The sequence below is a fragment of the Miscanthus floridulus genome, chromosome 8 (assembly GCF_019320115.1).
Source record: "Miscanthus floridulus cultivar M001 chromosome 8, ASM1932011v1, whole genome shotgun sequence".
Taxonomy (NCBI): Eukaryota; Viridiplantae; Streptophyta; class Magnoliopsida; order Poales; family Poaceae; genus Miscanthus; species Miscanthus floridulus.
Window position 1 is genome coordinate 184175747 of NC_089587.1, and position 20145 is coordinate 184195891.

General features: G+C 43.7%; 2 pseudogenes; both read left to right on the forward strand.

Moving 5' to 3' along the window:
• Window positions 1-3747: 3747 nt before the first annotated feature.
• Window positions 3748-5679, forward strand: LOC136474245 (GDSL esterase/lipase LTL1-like; annotated as a pseudogene).
• Window positions 5680-5862: 183 nt separating this feature from the next.
• LOC136477712 (ATP-dependent DNA helicase MER3 homolog) lies at window positions 5863-15484 on the forward strand (annotated as a pseudogene).
• The last annotated feature ends 4661 nt before the right edge of the window (window positions 15485-20145 follow it).

The window sequence follows — 20145 nt, forward strand, 5'->3', positions numbered from 1 at the left end:
TTATCTTTGACCAATAATTAGTCTAATAATATAAAAAGTTTATAATACAATATGGTAATACTAGATTTGTCTTTACAACTACTTTCTAATGATACTTTTGTTGTTGCCATAAATTACATGCAGTAGTATAAATTAATGGTTAATATATGATCTTGATGACCACACCAAGTCAAATCGTGTCTTATATCTTGATGAGACGGAGGGAGTAGCATTCAGTTAGTGGGCAGAATAGCTTCAGATTGGAAGCCTTGGATCTTTACTGTTTTTCCCTTGTAATCAAACTGGAACAATTTCTCAGCCCAATAAATCTCCATAGGACTGTGCCCTGCTAACCAGTCCACACCCAATATAATAGTCATAGCAACTGAGAGGAATGATCTTGAAAGAATTCCTGAAAGTAATTCCTTGTATGACCCATAGTTGATCAGGTAGTTCATGGGTGCACTGAAGGATATCCCCATTGGCTACTCTGACTTGGACATGGTGTTGCAATTGCAATGCCTTCCTTCCCTGGACAGCAGCAGCTATAGGTGCTCACTAATGAAGCAGTGTGTACTTCCAGAATCCATCAGCATATAAACCTCTTGATTAGCCCAAAATCCCCTCAGTCTGACAGATTAGTTCCCTTCTGTTCCCTTCATGGCCTTCTAAAGAGATTGCAAGAAGTTCCACTCCCCCAGATTAAGTTTCCTCTTCGTCATGCGAGTGATGCTCTGACTGGTTATGCTCATCTCTATCTGGCACCGGCTGTCTGCCCCGCCTCGCCCTGGTTATGCTGGGACTGGCACCGGCTACGCAGAGCCTCAGCTAGGCGCTAACGCACCGATGCACAATACACCCGCACTTGGTACGAGTACGAGTAAACTCCCGCTTGCAGCAAATCATCCTCCGATGCCGTGCCGGGCTGCCGGCTGCGGATCTCTGTACTGCGGCCGTTTCCTCCAGTGCACCATGCCACCATCTGCCAGTCGAAGATGTCAGCAGCAATGAATCAGACGACGCCAGTTACTCCGGCATAACTCGTTGCTTGGATTGGAAAGCTTTACGAGGCCTTCGACGCTTCGCTGTTCGCTCCTCAGGCTTCCGGAAGCAGGATCAGGACCGCTTTGGACGGTGATGCTGAATTGGCAGTAACTTCAGGCCTGGGGAGGAACTCAGTGGAGGTAACCCAGTGCTGGTGGTTCTGTACTATACACGAGACCAGATCTGAAACAAACAAGGGATCACAGTCATTTACTACAGTGACTGACCAATGGCGATCCACCGATCTGGTGCAAGGAAGAAACGAACAAGGAATGTCACAGTGGGTGAACAGGCACACAGGTAAAACCACCAGAGGCCTTGTTTAGTTGGCGAATTTTTTGGCGAAACGGTACTGTAGCATTTTCGTTGTTATTTGGCAATTAGTGTCCAATCATAGTCTAATTAGGCTTAAAAGATTCGTCTCATGAATTTCGTCTAAACTGTGTAATTAGTTTTATTTTTTATTTATATTTAATGCTTCATGCATGCGTCTAAAGATTCGATGTGACGTGAAATCTTGAAAATTTTTGCAAAATGGAAGAGAACTAAACGATACCAGAGTACATTCCTGCACTGTCATAGCGCCTGTAAAGACTGTAGCACAGAATTCGATCCGGGTGAGATCTGATCTGATCAGTCCTCTGTTTCACAGGTCACAACCACCCGAAGGTGAAAAACAAAAACTGGATCCCCACCCCAGAGCGTGAGGTCGTGGTACTGGTACGTCCGCAGCCAGGTCAGAAATTGCAGCGGCAGGAGCGTGGTGGACTGGTGGGTACAATCTGTCATGCGCCGGTGCTCGCCCAGCCTTGGCAGTTTTTTTCCCCTGTTCGTTTGGTAAGTCATGGCGGGAAGTTCCGTTCGTTGATGTTTTTTCATAGAAAAATATTATTGGTTGGTCAAAAAAGTATGATTTATAAACTAAACGAACAGAGGGTTTATTACAAGGTACATGAGTGCTACAGGAGGATCAGTCCAGGACTGTACTGTACTATTCCAATGAATGCAAATCGTTGTTCTTGCGTGGAACGACCAACAGTCGTGCGTCCGTGCTTCGCTACTCGTTACTCTCACTCCAATTCCCAGCTCGATTTCACCTGCCGACAATTGCTTTTCAAAAACTACAGCGGTACAAACTAACACTCTAGGGCCGCGTTTAGATGGCCACCGAATCGGCGCCGGCGTTTTTCCTGTAGCTACAGTATCTACAATGTTGTTTCGTTTTTATTTGGTAATAATTGTCCAAATGTTGACTAATTAGGCTCAAAACGTTCGTCTCGTAAAGTACAACCAAACTGTGCAATTAGTTTTTGATTTCGTCAACATTTAGTACTCCATACATGTACCACAAGTTTGATGTGACGGGAAATCTTCTTTTTGCATAGTGTCAAATTCAGGAGTTTGGGGCTAACTAAACATGGCCTAGCTAGGTACATTGTACGATCCCGACAGTTCAGAGAGTGTTAAGGAAGATGAATTGGCAGCTGTTGAATTGTGAAGGGGATCGAGTAGTACAGCTGTACAGGCAACTGTGGCACCACGGTGGATTTTCAAAACGTCGTGGGGGTGGAGTGGCGTGGCGTGGCGTGGCGGTGGTTAATTCATCTTTAACATTCTACCCCACCCATTTATGGATTTCACATGGCGTGTTAGTTACTGTACTTTGCTCATGGCTGGCTGGCAGCGTAATAAATGAAAAGCAGGGTATAAGTACTGTAAATACGGAGTACGTAGACTGGAAGGTGTGTATCTTTCTGGTAAGTTCTTGATGTTAGGTGTCGGCTGAATCACCCTTGTTCTGCCAAAATTGAATAGGCAGTCTACTTGTATGAGCAGTACATTGATATTGATTTCAGCGAGACGGTGAGATGGTAGGAACGTCTCTGACAGATGCAGTCTCGCATCTTTAATTTTGCCTGTCTGTGAATCCATTTCGTTTTCCACCTTGCCAACAGGTTTACAGGATCGTCGGATAGTCGACGAGTTGCTAAAAGATGAAAAAATTACAGAGGAGAAACTCATTGTCTCATGCTGAACCTTTATGATCAGTTCATTCGGTTCGGTGATTACTGAAAAGAACACCTTGTAAATAGTGAAATGTTTTCATAGCATTATGCAACTACAAGGGCATGGAGTATCTAGCAATTGCTCTTCTCCTAGTATTTCATAAACTTTTTTTTTACAGCAATTCCCTATTTTCCGGTACTACAAACTGAATGAATACAGTTCAGCTGTACTGTACTAGATTGTTTTAGCATTATAGATCCTTCTTAAATAACTGAAACATTGTATCTTCCCCGATGCCCACAACACGCTAACGACGTGCCAAACAACACACTAACGACGAGCAAGCAGATTTTCGGCGGTACAGTGTTAGGATCGGGGATTAACAACTCATCTTCCCAATTCGAAAGCCCACTCTGGCCGTGCAGCCCATTCTCATTGGTGGTGGACAAAAGGATTCTGCGACCTGCAGTATGCTGCAACTACAGGCTGACACAGTCCTGCTGGGCTAGCTGTTGGGGCACATGATCCAAGGCTGCCGGGGGTACTAAAAGTGACAAACCACACAACCACCTCGCATGTGTGCATTTGCTAGGGGTAGGGGCGGACCACTGGCCTAGTGGCCTTCCTTCATCAGCTTGTATGGGTGCAACTGCATGCAAGATGGCGATCAATGGCCGGCCGGCCGGCCTCTATAAAGCACACTGCACACGCTCACCAGTCAGTCACCACCTCTACCCGGACGAGACTTCCGCGATGGCTGCTGCTCTTATGCCTCCGCTCGTCGTCTCCCTCCTCCTCTGCCTGCTGGCGGCGGCTGCCCCGACGGCGTCCGCGGCGCGGGCCTTCTTCGTCTTCGGCGACTCCCTCGTCGACAACGGCAACAACAACTACCTGCTGACCACGGCGCGCGCCGACGCGCCGCCCTACGGCATCGACTTCCCCACGCACCGCGCGACGGGCCGCTTCTCCAACGGGTTCAACATCCCCGACATCATCAGTAATATATATATAACGCCATTGATGATTGATCATCTATGCCTCCTTCATAGAAATGACGTGTCGCATACGCGCAGACACACATGCTGACACTTGCTTTCAGGCGAGCACCTCGGGGCCGAACCTTTGCTGCCGTACCTGAGCCCCGAGCTCCGAGGGGAGAAGCTGCTCGTCGGCGCCAACTTCGCGTCGGCCGGCGTCGGGATCCTCAACGACACGGGAATACAGTTTGTACGGGAGGATGCTAGCTACTCATTTCAACCTCTGTCACACTCACGCACACACGCATACTGTAGCTCCGAATTCTGACGTCCTGCCATGCATCGTGCGCGCGCAGGTGAACATCATCAGGATCGGCGACCAGCTGCAGTACTTTCCGGGAGTACCAGCGGAAGCTGAGAGCCCTCATCGGCGAGCCGCAGGCGACGCAGCTCGTGAACCAGGCCCTGGTGCTCATCACGCTGGGCGGCAACGACTTCGTGAACAACTACTACCTGGTGCCCATGTCCGTGCGCTCGCGCCAGTACGCGCTCCCGGACTACGTCCGCTTCATCATCTCCGAGTACAGGAAGATCCTCTCGGTAATTAAAGTGTACTGAACGACTCTCTACACTCTAGCAACCACCAGCAGCTACAGCTACCAATCCACAAGATACCATGGTACACAACAAACAGCTTCAGCTAGCTTCAGCCTCAGAAGCCATCAGGCCGAATAGCTTCCATGCCGTGCACACCCCCACTGCACACGCACTCAAACTCAGTCGGTGACTCACTTGAATGTCCACCAACAACGAGCACATGGTGGTCGTCGTAGGATTCGCTCCTAGGTCGCCTGCGCAACTATGTGTGACCAACGCATGCATATGTCATTGTGCAGAGGCTGTACGAGCTGGGTGCGCGGCGCGTGATCGTGACGGGGACGGGGCCGCTCGGGTGCGTCCCGGCCGAGCTGGCGCTGCACAGCCAGAACGGCGAGTGCGCGGCGGAGCTGACGCGCGCCGTGAACCTCTTCAACCCGCAGATGGTGGACATGGTGCGCGGCCTCAACCGCGCCATCGGCGCCGACGTCTTCGTCACCGCCAACACCTACCGCATGAACTTCGACTACCTCGCGAACCCGCAGGACTTCGGTGAGCTAGATCAGACACGGTGGCCGACGGTGTTTCCATGGGAAACTAAACCAACCAAGCGGGTCGATCGGTGACAATTGAATCTCCTTGTGCTGCTTTCTTTTGCAGGGTTCACGAACGTGCAGGTGGCGTGCTGCGGGCAGGGCCCGTACAACGGGATCGGGCTGTGCACGGCGGCGTCGAACGTGTGCGCCAACCGGGACGTGTTCGCGTTCTGGGACGCGTTCCACCCCACGGAGAGGGCCAACCGCATCATCGTCTCCCAGTTCATGCACGGCGACACGGACTACATGCACCCCATGAACCTCAGCACCATCCTCGCCATGGACCAGGAGGGCCTGTAGACTCTAGCTTTGATCACAGCCGGACACGAGTTGTACGTACATGTGTGTGATGTGTCACGTACCTAGCACGCTAGCCATGTGCTGGACGATCAGTTTGCCAAGATTCGTGCCTTAATCCAGGCGACAGTGTTTTTCCTGATGTGTGATGTGTTATGTTATAAACATAATTAGTAATTGGTTTTGATCGATACTGTCATATATGCTCTGTGCATTTGTTTTGTTGGTGTTGGCTCGTTGTTACTAAATCACCATTTGCATCCGTGGCCTCAGTTGTCTCGGTGTCGGCGTGCTCTCTCCTCTGTTCCCCCTGCGATCCTGCCTCCTGGATGGCGGACGGCCAGACCTGACCTTTTGGCATGGACACTGCACACGGGACTACGGGAGTAGTGGAGACCGGATCAGGAAGCCGTGCCAAACAACGAGTCCCCGCGCCCGCCTGCAAAATCCACGGGCACAATTTGAATCTCTTCTTCCTCCGCACAACGACTCAGCAGCTCCTTCTCTTCCACCCCACAACTCCACCAGACCACCACAACACCACAAACATCCGCGCGCTACGCTCCTCCGGCTGCGCTCAATCCCCTCTCGAAGCTAGCAGACGCTCCTCTGATCCTCTCTCTCTCTCTCTCTCTCTCCGCCGTCTCGTCAACAGCCTCTCCCGCCTCTCGCTGCAGTCTCCTCCGGTCTGATTCCACCAGCGAGTAAGTTCCCGCTCCCCCACTCGTACCTCGCTCCGCAATTCAGTTCGACAGATAGATCATCCTGCCGACTCTGCTGGAAGCGATGCCGCGCGCAAGGTGTTCGACGATACTCCTCGCGATGGATTCTCGCCACCGATGGCTTGGATTTTTTTACCCTCGATCGCTCGGGCTTTTCATTTCACCACTGATCACTATTCACTCCGCTAGTCGATTGCTCACCGGTCACCGCTAGTCGATTGCTCACCGCGATCGTTCGGATTCTGCAGGAGGCGGACTCTGTGCGGCATCGATCTCAAGTGACACCCGCTTGCGGTCAGGTCGCCCGACCGAGGATGGGTTCTCTCGCCGATCCGTACGCGCTACGCTGTGTCTCTGACCTGCCCCCGCCATTCCGCTCCGTGTTCAGGTTCAGGTGCGACCCGTGCGCTGATTATCAAGCTACACGTTCGAATTTTGCTGTTCATACGCCGTGTTTCTGCACTATTGTCTTTGTTCAGTTGCGTGACTGCAGCACCCTCATGTAGATGGTTCGAATTGAGTAGTAGTCTCGCGTATTGCATGAGATTATAATGCTAGGTTAATGGAATTTGGAATTATGGGAAATATAAAGTAATATTGAGATGCTGTGGTATAGAGGTGGGATTTAGTAAAGTAATGTTTTGGTTTCTCTGCAGATACTTTAATTCCTTGCAGAGCGAGTGCTTTCATGTGTGCTTCTTCTCGGATGTGAACATGGTTATCTCGGCACCCACGGGGAGTGGGAAGACCGTACTCTTTGAACTCTGCATTCTGAGGCTCCTCTCAAGGTTCCTTTCACCAGATTGGAGGTTCAATTTGAATAAAGGAACTCTGAAAACAGTATGTGCTGATTCTGGATGCCATTCCTAAAAAAACTGGGAGTTTAGGATTCGGGTATTTTATTGTTATCGTGTGGTTCACTGGATTTATATGGCAGATCTACATTGCACCCTCCAAGGCATTGGTGCAGGAAAAGCTGCGGGACTGGAACATGAAGTTGGGCCCATTGGGGATCAATTGCTTGGAGATGACTGGTGACAGTGAATTTTACGACAATAAAGCCATACATGATGCTGATTTAATCCTCACCACTCCTGAGGTCCATGTCACTACTTACTTTCATCTGCAGAAGTTAAGATGATAGCCTGCTAACCAATATCTTGCTTTCTCACTGGAATTGTAATACATGCAGAAGTTTGATTCTATGAGTCGACATGGTATAAAAGGTGGTAGATTGGGTTTCTTCTGTGACATTGCTCTCGTCCTTATTGATGAAGTTCACCTTCTCAATGATCCACGTGGAGCTGCATTAGAAGCAGTTGTCAGTAGGATAAAAATGCTTTCGCGACATGACAACATGAAATCTTTTCCTCTGGCTAATGTTCGATTCATAGCTGTTTCTGCTACTATCCCTAATATTGAGGACATAGGTTTGTAACTCTACACAGTAAATTCTCAACATACCATTTACATTGCCATATCACGCTCCAGCAAAGAAAGTTATGTTTCTCATTAATATTACAAAATTTCAGCACAGTGGCTCCTAGCACCCCCAGAAGGAATCAAAAGGTGACTAACACAATTTATTTTGAGGATTTTGTGGAGTACTCCCAATAAATTTACCTTATCTGTGGTATCCTCCTTTTGCAGATTTGGAGAAGAAATGAGGCCAGTGAAGTTGACAACCAAGGTCTTTGGTATGATTGAGACTTCTTATATATTAGAATCAAACTGACCACATGTCAAGGGCTCATGTCTGTAACAAACACTGATGCAATACATTGCCAACCCTTAAGATTAGCTTATCAAGAAGCTGCTCTAACTTAGTTATGCTGCAGCAAACTTTTTGTGCTAATCTGGCAGTAAATGCTCTCCTATCATATGTTGCTTGAAGGATCAACACCAAGTCATTGAAGTGTTTCAGTTTTTATCAATAATGATTTGATTGTTTTTCTATGCCATTTAAGTTACATTTGATTTACTTATGTAAAACACCTCTTGTACAAAATAACCACAATTTTCCTTTCTCTAGATAAACCTGTGTTTTTCGTGCTACTAGGTAAAATTTATGAACATATATACACATGGTACAAATTGCTAGCATCTTCCCAATGATCTTTCAGCTTCCACTTCGTCAGCCATTTGTGTGCCGCTAATTCTTTCCTTTTTCTTTGTGTGCTATTTAGGTTATGCTCCAGCTAAAAACGACTTCCTTTTTGAGAGGGTATGCATCTTTACTATCCAAAATCTTCCTTCTTCACAGTTAGAATAAAAATTAGCAGGGAGGTTTTAAGTCAGAATTGCATCTCCCTGAGTTGTATCATATTGTTTCAAATAGTTGTACTTTATATAATGCTAACTACTTAATTCTTTTTGTTTGTTTCAACTTGTAGAGGTTGCAAAGTTTTATTTATGGTAAGTAAAATCCCCACATCACTCAATAGCATTGCACATCATGTAAATTACAGTTTTAAAAATCAATACTAGAAATATAAATGAAATATTGATTACAGATATACTGATGCAACATTCAAGAGGGAAGTCTGCACTTATTTTCTGTTCTACAAGAAAAGGTGCACAAGAAGCAGCGCAGTGCCTTTCACAAACTGGAGCATCACTTGGCTATTCGAATCCATTTATGAAATCGATGCAGCAGTATGAACATCTAAAGGAGGCTTCCCTAACCTGTAGTGACAAGCAACTGCAGGCTTGCATTGTACATGGAGGTTATATGGAATCTTGTTCCCTGGGCACCCATAATACCTTCCTTAACTTTGCAACCTCCATTTTTTTAGTAATGTCTTTTTAGGTGCCCATGTTAGTTGATACACTTAGCCTAAACACTTTAATTGATTGCTTAACTGATGCAATCCTGTTCCATTTTCAGTTGGTTTTCATAATGGTGGTCTTTGCTTAAAAGACCGAGGTCTTGTTGAGGGGCTTTTCCTCAAGGGTGATCTTCAAGTCCTATGCACAACGAATACTTTGGCACATGGCATCAACTTACCTGCACATACAGTTGTGATAAAGTCAACACAGTTTTTGTAAGAATGAATTTTTAGATATGGCATCAATTAAATTGAACTTCTAGTTTTTGACATAGATTCTATTATGCAGCAACAAGGAGAAGGGCCTATATGTTGAATATGAGAGGTCCATGGTGCTTCAGGTGTACTACTAAGTCTATATGTCCTAGAAAACTCTTCGCCTAAAAAAATCCTATAAAACTATTATCTTTGATATGCAGGAATAGATACTCCATCTTGGTTCACATCTTACTGTGATTTTGTATGGTTAACAGTGTAGCTTCATTGTTGTTTGTTCATTGCTTAATTTCTTTTACTTCTTTCTGAACTAATAGGTCAGATTTGATAATTTGAGGCATACAAACTACTGAATTTGTTTAAAATTATAACTTGCACAGACGTGTGCTAAACCTTTAGCAAAAGATGGTTCTGGAATATATCATTGGCACTTTTGTTTAAGAAAGCAGGAGCTGCTGGATATCTTACCTCATCTTATATATATAGGTTGAATTTTACTTATACTGAAATACTTCAATATTTATATCTCTTCTTCCTGGGAATAAAGGGTTTCACTTATGAAGTAACCCTACATTTCCACAGCGTTCAACAAGGCTTTTAGATTTCTATTTAATTGACTGGACTCAGTAGTTTAGTCTGCTAGTGGCTCTGCCTATGCTTGTACTGTAGTTATTTTCTTTGTACTCTGTTGTTTTAGATTACACATATCACCAATAGTAGGGTCCTCTCCTACGGCATTTCCCTAAAATATATAGAAATTTATATTTAAATGTATACCAAATTTAACAGTTCAACTTAACACATTTAGTGATTTCAATTTTAAATATAAAATGTATTATATGACTATCCTCTTGTTTTTGAGAAAGCTTCTGTTTGGGCTGATCGGCAGATGTGTGGGAGGGCTGGACGTCCACCATTCGATGATACTGGAACAATTATAATCATGACAAGAAAAGAGACAGTAATCATCATGTGTTTCCACTCTTATTAATTTTGTCAGTTGTGCAATAATTTGACAGGATCTATTTCCTGGCTTATTCGTTCAAGAGAAAAAAAAAATCCTGGCTTATTGAACTAACATGGCTTATTGAACTAACATGTTTAAGTTTTCCTTTTAGGTTCATCTATATGAGAACCTTCTAAATGGTTGTGAAATGGTGGAGTCTCAGTAAGTGCTTGATGTCTAATCAGAAACTAGTGTCTCATGTGATATTTCACCTAAAAGAAGACCGTGATATGCACTGCATATAATTTTGTACTTCTGACAAAGTATATATACTACATAACTACCACCAGGTTGCTGCCATGTGCAGTGGAGCATCTAAATGCAGAAATCGTTCAGCTGACAGTATCTGACATTATTCTGGCAGTTGAGTGGATCAAGTGCTCGTATTTGTACACCAGAATAAGGAAGGTATGTATGCATACTCTCGTTTAACATTTAAATTTAATGCATGGAATAACTTTAATGAAATAAATTGCTAGAATCCTGAGAACTATGGAGTTAAGAGGGGGACTCCTCAAGATCTCCTTGAAAAGCAAATTCAAGGTACCTTCTTTTGGCATGATGGTTCTGTTATGATGCCTTATGCTTTGATCCTAAGCAGCCGAATATACAGATATATGTGTCCAGAAGATTCATGAGTTGGTGGACTATGGACTGATTTGGACAGATGAAGGAGCTTTCAGTTCTACAACCACTAGGTAAAGTTTTCTTCTCTCTATCAAAATGAAAATGCAGAAATCACAATTACAAGATGTCATATGGTCCAGCTCTCAATCTGCAGGGATAAAACACTGTTTTTTTGGTTGCAGTGTACTCCCCTCCATTCCAAATTATAAGACGTTTTGGCTTTTCTTGATACATTGCTTTTATTATGTATCTAGACATAGTGTAGCCTAAAATCATATGTTACAAATATCAACCAGCCAGATCCTGAGATCCATCAAGATTAACTCATTATATTGGTCTGGATACGCTCTCCCTACCCCCTGTTCAACATTTTAGGATTGTCGAACAATAAATAGTATTCCGTGAGCTGGGTTTGTTGGATTTGTATGTCTAAGTCCCTAGGGTTCTGATCTGCAAATGTTGCCCCCCTATTTCAGGATTTGCGTTGTGTTACTGTATGTATCATATAGCTTTAAACAGTGCATGGATCAATTTCGCATAGGCATCATGCATTGTATTTGTGAATCTGTGCCAAGCTCACTATATTTTCTGCATTGACTGCCATGTTTCTTGAGGCCCTAATACCTTGGCAGACTTACAGTAAGCTCCAGGTCTGATGGTTTGTCAAAAGGACTCCTTTAAGATCCAATTGTTTTGCAATTGTTTGTCAAAAGGACTCCTTTAAGATCTAATTGTTCATTCTCAGAACCAGGGAGGCTGATGGCAAAATTCTACCTGAAGTTTGATACAATGAAGCTTATCGTGAAAGCTTCTGCCTGTTGCAGTTTGGAAGATTTATTGCATGTCATCTGTCACTCTGCAGAAATAACTTGTAGGTAGATGTACATATTTTGAATTGATTATTAAGTGTCAAGCATTTTATTTTATTTTTATTTTTTGGTGTATCAAGGGATCCAACTACGCCGAAAGGACAAGAAGATTCTAAATGACATAAATGCCGACAAAGATGGTAGACTCCTATTTCATATTGTCATGGAGAATGGAAAAAGGAAGAAGCGTGTTCAGACAAGAGAAGAGAAAATATTCTTGCTAGCAAATGACTGCTTAACTGGAGACCCCCTAATCCATGATTTATCCCTCAACCAGGTTGCTTGCTTGTCTAGTTGCAAACACCCCTTGATTTTCTCCCCTACTATGTTGACTTAAGTGGACTCCCATGCAGGAAACAAATTCAATATGTTCAAATGGATGTAGGATTGCCAAATGCATGCGAGAATATTTTATATACAAAAAGAACTACAGATCCGCCATAAATTCTATGATCCTTGCAAATAGTCTAAATCAAAAGCTTTGGGAGAGCAGTCCTTTTCTGCTGAAACAACTGCCTGGGATTGGAATTGTAACAGCAAAGGTTATTAATTTTGTGATTGTTATGTAGCCACTGCTGTATCTGCAGCCAGCATAATTAATTCTTGAGTTGATCACTTGCCACCTCAGGCTCTGAAGACTGCTGGAATTTATAGCTTTGAGACCTTGGCAACTGCTGATGCGAGAAAGATAGAATCGGCCACAGGACGCAACTATCCATTTGGGAATCATATCAAAGATTCAATGTCATCATTACCACCCAAAATTGACATAGACATAGAAGAAACTGGAAACAGACTTGGGAAAACGACCATCACTGTAACATTAACTCGTCTATCACAGGCAGTTCGATCCAGTAAACGCAGTTGCGCTGACATGGTACCTTATTTAACTTTGCTTCGGGTCATTGAGTGCTTTTAAAACCAACTAAATGTTATAACATTATTTTTCAGGTTGTGGCCTCAGAGGAAGACAATGTGATCCTCTTTCATGAGAATATAAGGTCAGTGCCTCTCCTCTCAAACCGATCTAATACCTTTGACAATCTATTTTTCATCTGCTGAGGTGGATGGTTGTTTGTTGTTCTTTTGGTTCATTCTTCCAGGACTCAAGAATTCCACAGGTAACACTTTTCAACTTTTGTTATTTTAGGATATGTTAATCCATTCTTCTTCACCAGCATATCTTATTCCAGAATTGCTCACTGGCCAATTTTTTAAAATGCAGCCCATATTCTGTAAAAGTTTTTGTGCCATGCCCCCAGAATGCACGGGTCACTCTGAAGGTTGATCTAATATTTGAAGAATATGGTAATATCACCATCCGAGAATACTTTCTTTCGATGTTGGGTCTCAATAGAGGTTGTGGTTAAGGTTGTTTTTCTTTTAGCATTGGCGAGTCTGTAACCTTTTAAATCAGTGTACTCGGGGGTTTCCCCCTCATTTCTTCTTCTATAATATAGTGATACACAGTCCTCCTGCATGTTTTACAAAAAAAAAAGAGAGAATACTTTCCTTCAAAAATATTATGCACATATCACTTATATGCTCACATAGTTTATGTTTTCAATGCTATGGTGAAGTTGGTCTTGATGTGCACAAGAAGCATGTAGTAAGGCAGGGAAGATGGTTTGTACGTGACCAAAGAGCATGTGATAGATAAGCTTGAACCTGCATACAATCTCCCTTCAGAGATTTGTTTGGTTAGCTCCAGGACAACTCGAACAAGCCGATCTCAATCTCACACTGAACAGAGCCCTCTTTCCAAAGAGGTTTATGTCATAGAAGATGATGACAGTTGCTGTCAGTGCTCTCGAGAAAGCTGATAATGTACTGGGAACCAGAAAATTTAACAACTTGGCTTCACTGTGAGTTCTTAATCTTTTTTTTGGTTGGCTAATAATATATGAATTGATTGCCATCCACCAGCATAACCTTAAATACTGATCAGACTAGGGATTATCCAACCTTCAGCATGTGGCAGATCAGCATACACCACAACTTTATACTGAATGCTTTTGGTCCCTAGATGGTTTTCTTGGGGGATTTGTTACTGGATCCTTTGGTCTTTGGGATCAACCTGTTTTGAACACTCTTTTCTCTCATAATTGAATGGCAGAGCTCCTGCCATTTTTGTTCCAAAAAAAACTTTGTACTTAATCTATTGACTCAAGTCATGTTTTCTGAACCTTGGTCAGTATTTTTGTAACGTGCTATTTTCATGATTATAGGGAGGTCCCAAGCTTTGATCTACTGCCTGAAGAAGAGTATGGAGGTAAGACAATCCTGCAAACAGTATACAGTTAAATGCACTTTATGCTTCATTTGTGCTCCTTCAATTGAAATCTGGAAATTTATTATTAGCTAGCTGAAATGTGCATTATCTTGTTTACATATGCAAGCTGCATCAGCTCCTGGACCAGAACAGGCAGAATGCAAAAGTGCCACAGACAACACAATTTTCGACCACATACGCAAGAAATCCAAAGAGTTCCCCACTCTGATGGTATCGAAATCCATGGATAGCTCTTATGAACCTCTTATACTGAAGAAGATGAAGATATCAAGGGACCAGTTTGAAGTAGAGCATGGCTGTCTGCATGCGGATGAGGCCACCACAATGGATTTTGAGCCTGTTGAGCCTAGGGTCTCTCCAACCAATACTGCTGAGAAGTGTCGCGGGATCCTGGGTAGAAGTTCAGAAAAGAGCCGCATGCTGTTTGGAATAATGGATAGCCCATCTGAGGAAGAGCAAGATGCTGAGCACGACACCAGACAAAAGCTCTCTTCAGAATGCTGGTGGAAAGGAGAGCCCATTGGAGAAGAGCAAGGTACTGAGCACTTCAGCTGAAAACTCTCTCCAATTTGCAGCTAGGCGGGGTGTCAGCTCATCTGAGAAGAGCAAGATGCTGACAACTCCAGATAAAAGCTCTCTTGTGTTTGCGGGTGGAAAGGAGAGCCCATTGGAGAAGAGCGAGGTACTTGAGCACTTCAGCTGAAAACTCTCTCCAATTTGCAGCTAGGCGTGTCAGCTCATCTGAGAAGAGCAAGATGCTGACAACTCCAGATGAAAGCTCTCCAGGGTTTGTGGGCGGAAAGGATAGCCCGCTGGAGAAAAGCAAGATCCTTATTTGTACTCCAGTTGAGTATCCTTTAAAGAAAGGAAATCTAGGTGAAAATCCTTTCAAAACAGGAACTCCAGTTGAAAACTCCCCCCAATTTGCAGCTCAACGTGACAGCCCATCTAAGAATAGGAAATCCTGCATCAGCAGTCCCCTTCCGCGCTTCCAGGCTGTTCAATGCACAGAGCAAGTCAGAGTTGCAGCTCAACCCTTCGATATTCAGGAATATGTCAAGGAGATATCGAGAAGCAGAAGGAACAGTCAAGGAGGCGATCCTTTTGCTGGTTACAAGAGTATCTTTTCCTTCCTATACTAGATCTGCTAAAGATCCTGAACAATGTACAGTCAGTTCAATATCCTGCCCATAACATGCACTGTAACATGGAAAAGCATATTCTTTTCTGGCATCAGTTTACTTACGATTGCTATTCTGTGGTTTGCACTCTGTACACATGACTGGAGTGTGCTTATGTATGGTACATGTACAAGTTACTATTGGCTGCACAAACTATGAAGTTTTCTGCCGGGTGCCATGCTAGATGCTTCACCTTTGATGCCATGTTGCATGAAACTTCCTGCTTGCCGTCTGACCTCGGACCATCCTGATCTGCGCGACAAGAGATTTTCCAGAGCACGCTATGAGGAGCTTCAGTGTGGTTGAGACATAGCTCAAAGCACACATAAAAAACTTGGCAAATAGATCCTCCCTAACCTTTTCTATTAACTCCAAGAGAGAAATTTTTAAGCAGCGCTGGAATCTTTGTAGGAGCTTGTAATTGTATCCTGCGGTGCGGCCAAAGTGCGCCAAAACTCTGTTCATGTATTAGTCATGAACTTTGGATTTTGATGTTATTTGGCAGCAAACCACAGCCATATAAAAACTTGGCACGGCGTGAAAACTTTGGAGTTTTATCTTAATTCAGATAAACAGCACGTTAGATTGTTCTCCCAAAATGAAGAGAAAAAACAGTATTCTTTGATGCAATGAACCTGTAAGGGTTGGTGCTAGCTGTCGTCTAAACGTGTTTTTTAAAATGTTACACAACAAGAACATAAGACACAACTAGCACAAGTGCATTCAACATCAACGTGCATCCATGCTAGTTGCATCTCGTATTTTTGCCATGCAGAGTTTTTTAAAACACGTATAGACATCGATTATAATGTTTTGAGGTTTGTTCAATATATTTTGGTATTTTCTCATTTTCTAGATATAAATATATATTTTGAAACTTCCAGAGATATTTTTATGAGCTTGAACTATTTTATTTGGGTTGGTCGTGCCCCAACTTATCTCTAGGATTTTGCTCGGGCCTTTTAGAAGTTTAGAGACATTTTTTGTGATTTAAAAAGCTTATAATATATTTACTGGATTTTCATATTAACTAAAAAGGTGATGAAATCGTCTCCAGAACCTTTAATCTAGGTTAAGGGGATAATTTAAATGGTTTTGCGAGTTTAGAAACAATGATTCGTGGTTTTGAGGTTTGAACTTTTTATCTTTTCTGTATTCTAATTCTAATATTCTACTTTATGTCCGGTGAGCTGTGACCCAGCCCATCCCGTACACCCCGAGTGGCCCAACTAGCCCACGTATTTCAACAAAACAAAGATGGCCTCCTCCTCCAGCAGGGGCACCATCCACGTCGCCCAAAATAGCCTCGTCCGTCCGATCAGCTACAAACGGCGGGGGGCTCCCGGATGCCCAGATGGGCCACGTCGCCCGAAAACCATTTGCTTTCTCCAATAAATTGGCCCCTCCCTTCTCAGCAAAAACAAAAAAAAAAGAAAACCATCCGCTCGTCTCTCCTCCCCACCCCGTCGCTCCTCCCGGCACCCGACGCGGCGGTACCTGCGGCGGCGGCGCCGCCCACGGCCGCCCTTCCCCTCTCTCCTTCCCTCTCCTCCAGCGTTGCGGCGTGCTGGACGGGTCAGACTTCGGCCTCGTCATCGCGCGGTGGCTGCGGCGTCGGCGCCCTCCACGCGAAACCCTAGGTGCCTCTTCCCGGCCGCTGCCGGCTGCGGCGTACCTCCTCTTCCTCTCTTCCTCTCCCTCTCCCTCTCTCTCCTGGGGTGCCAGCGCTGCAGCAGGCCCCGACCGCGCCAGCTTCCCTGCGTCGCACGCGTCCATGGGCCCTAGCGGTGGGCGAGGCGAGACCGGTCGGCCATGGCGTCACGCCCCTACCCATGCCGGCGTCGAGCCTCCCCAGCTTCGTTGCGGCCGTCGGCCGGGCCTCGCTGCTGGGAGCAGCCGGTGTGCTCTCTGTTGCGCACCCTCTCTCTTCTCCCGATGCGGCTTCCTATGGTGGGCGCCCCAGGTGCTGGTCGGCCTTGGCGGTGCCGCGGTTAGCACGCAGCACTCTCAGGTGTTCCTGTTTCCTCTTATTCTCTAATTTTGCTTTTGTCTCCATGATTTCTCACCATATTGCCATGAATACATTCTCTAGGGTTTGGCCTATGCCTACTGCTGTGATGTTTGCCTGCTTACAGTGTATCAAACCTGCTATCTGTCCTTGGAATTTGTTTTCACTTATATATACATCTATTTTTACCCTGATGCTCGGTGCACGTGATGGAAATATTTTTTTTTGCTGTATGGCCTGTGATGAAAATGAACTCTTCTTTAACCTTACAAATGCGAAGCCCTCCCTAGGATTTGAGATCTTTTGTTTCGTTTATGTCGAAGCTACTGTTTTTAGCCTGGTGCTCCATGCACGTGATGGAAATATTTTTTCCCCGTATGGCCTATGATGAAAATGAACTCGGCGGCCAGCCCATCCACGTCTCCTAGAATTCTTTCATTGGACCGCTTCAGCGACATGTCACCGCCTGCTTTCCTGATTGGTACACCTTGCCCATCAAGATCCTGTGAGAGACTTGCCATTTTTCATTTACTTTGGTGCCTTCATACTCCAGGATCATGGTTAAATGATGATTCATAGATTTTTGAGGCCGCTACAATTTGTCAAGGTTTCCTTCATCATATTATCTGCGGCCTTTGCCTTGCATCCTGTTTTTTCGCCTTTGTGGTTGTGTCTGTGCCCATGATCATGGTTAAATGATGATTCATATATTTCTGAGGCCTCTAAAATTTGTAAAGGTTTCCTTCATGATATTATCTGGGGCCATTGCCTTGCACCCTGTTTTTTCGCCTTTATGGTTGTGCCTGTGTTTTATGTGCCTCCTCCAGTTCCTCCTTCATTCCATCTTCTCCTTTGTGCAGGTGAATGAGCAAGAGATGCTTCAGGCCCGTGGTGCACGCATGGAGCTGGACACACATGCCTAACCATCTAAGGGTTTGATGATCTACACATGTAACTGATTTGCAGTACTGACTTGATTTTATATAGCTTTCAGTTTCATTCAATGAAATTGGCCACATCTATTGTTGTGTTGTCGTCTCAGTAAAAGTTATATTTTCTTGTTGGTGTGTCAAACCTAATATTTTTGGGTGAGCTAAAAGTCCTCCGCATATGATACAAATTCTTGAGAATATATGGTTAGCATGGGCTATAACAAATTTATTTATACATGCTTATGAAGAGTAGACTGGTCTACTAATTAGTTTTCTCCTAGCAGAGATCAACAATAATGCACTTACACATTCTGTGACGTTGTTATATAAATGTTTTGTCAAAAAATTAGCCTGAGTCTGGTCCTATTTATTTGTGCAGCTCTGTGCAATTGATTTTTTTCTGCTACATCAGGGTTACTAATTTGATATAGTTTTGGATTTATGATTAGTTTTGGGTTCATTTTCACCCAGTCGTCGCATTATCTGTTGTTATGTAAGGTTTTCTCACATGCTGTGCTAAACAGAGAATACATATCGCTAGATGACAATGGTCCTGAATAGTAAATAGTGAAGAATTATACCATCGCTTTCCTGTCCTCAGGTTTTTGCTGCTATGAATACGGTGCACTCCTATGAACATGTTAGATTCGTACGGTGCGTTCTTCGAAGTTTCAGTTTACATATGTTCACAGACCACCACTTCATACATGCATGTTTTTACCGCTAAAGAGATATATAGCCAAATTTGCTTAAAAGAAATGTGTCAATTTCTAATAGTGATATGAGTGCAACAAACACATGCATCAATTTTTTCCATACTCTATTTTTGATATATTCTATGTTTGGGACTTAAAGGCTTTGTTGTTGTTGTTGTTGTTGTCGTCTATTTTTGATATATTCTGGACAATTATTGCTATTTATTTAGAACTACGGCTCTGTGGTTACAAGTAGAAAAAAATTCTATATATATTCCTTACAACTGCATCTTCAATAGTTCCAACTTAGTCTACTTGATTTGCACTGGAGCATTACTTTGTTCTCATGCTCGCCGCGTTCAGGCATGCATATGTTACTTCTTCCAATCATTGGATGCTTAATGTATGTTTCCTGCACAGCCAAACTTTTAGTATGTTCGTGTGGAATTTGTCCTTACATATTTTGGGTGTTTTTCTCATTATTTTGCTTGGCATCTCTTTGATTTTATAGGCTGCAATTTAATTTGTGAATACATAACAGAATGCTGCACTGAATGGATGCATTCACAACCTCTATAAACTAAGTGGGTGCCTCAGAGTATTGCTCTTCAAAACATCATGGGCCAATATATCCACTTTGCGTCTTCACCTTATCCTTTCTGAGGTAACTATCGATCCTCTTGCAATCCTTTGGACTGATAACAAACTGCAATAATAGGGGGTACAAGTACTCTCCAATTTTTATCCCTGCACACTCATTTTCTTTCTATGCTTGCTCTAGGTCATGCGCTCCAGATCCAAATTTGAGACTATCATGTATGTAGATTGAGACACTATTATATAGTCTGTAGCTTTCTTCATATTAGATTAAGTTTTTTTTTGGCTATCCATCAAAGCAATGACATTCCGATAAGTCATTTTAGATTAACCTAATGAACATGACCTTATTCCACCTGATTCCACTAAATTCATTGTTCTTTTTAAATGGGAAAGCTGCAGACTATATATTGTCCATAACAGATCCATTCGTTTTCTTGCAATGGGAACACATGTGTGTCTTCGATTGGCAAAATATGTTGTTCTTTCCCTAAATTTGATCCTTGTTTATGACGGCACACCTGATTGTTCCCATTAATCCCCATCCCCATCTCCATATTTGTTTTCCATATCCATACATCTGTAAATGGAAAACAGCTCTGTAAATACAATGCTCGGTTCTATTTCTTCCTCCCTAAGATTTTGATTTGATTATGCCTCTGATCCCTTTAATT